At 31.1% G+C, this 652-nt stretch overlaps 1 pseudogene; it reads right to left on the bottom strand.

The window, feature by feature from the left end:
* Positions 1–312: 312 nt before the first annotated feature.
* Positions 313–439, bottom strand: LOC142460542 (small nucleolar RNA SNORA15; annotated as a pseudogene).
* Positions 440–652: the final 213 nt, after the last annotated feature.

Here is a 652-nt window from a genome sequence, read left to right as displayed (position 1 = left end):
GAAATGTGCAAGAAAAACTGATATTTTAGGACTGAGGAAATATAGTGGTAGTATTTTATTATAGAAAGTATGTACATATACACACAGTCATGTACACATAAAGTCTATTTGAGCAATATCTAACTGCATATACATCTGTGTTCTCAACACCTACAAAGTCTATTATATTATAAAGGCAAGATACGTACAATGGCCCATTGTATGTACAATAAATAGTAGCTACTTTGTGATATATTGAAAATGTATTATCATGATTGTTGTATTATTATGTTCAATATGTTAGTGTGTATCTGGAAGTGTTTCTTTATTTTCTTGTGTGTTCACCTTTACAGATGATATGCCATGGAGAAGACACAGCACACCGGAAGTACGTTAAAGGGAAACGATACTGTGGCATGGTGTAGATTATGGATTAAAAAAACACAGTCTTCAGCCATGCATTGGAAGTGTTTCTTTAAAATGCAACTTACACACATATGCTAAATACTATATACTAAAATAAATAGTTGACTAATTGGTAAGGTACAAATTTGACTTAAGTTTATAGTTAAGTCCAAATTTGTCTTAAAGACAGATTTAGGAACGGAATTTGTTCATAATCTTGGAATGTCTATAAAAATATCATATTCACACAACGTCCAAATCACATAGC

The sequence above is a fragment of the Tenrec ecaudatus genome, chromosome 10, assembly GCF_050624435.1.
Source record: "Tenrec ecaudatus isolate mTenEca1 chromosome 10, mTenEca1.hap1, whole genome shotgun sequence".
NCBI classification, from domain to species: Eukaryota; Metazoa; Chordata; class Mammalia; order Afrosoricida; family Tenrecidae; genus Tenrec; species Tenrec ecaudatus.
This window is presented reverse-complemented; position numbering and strand designations above follow the sequence as displayed.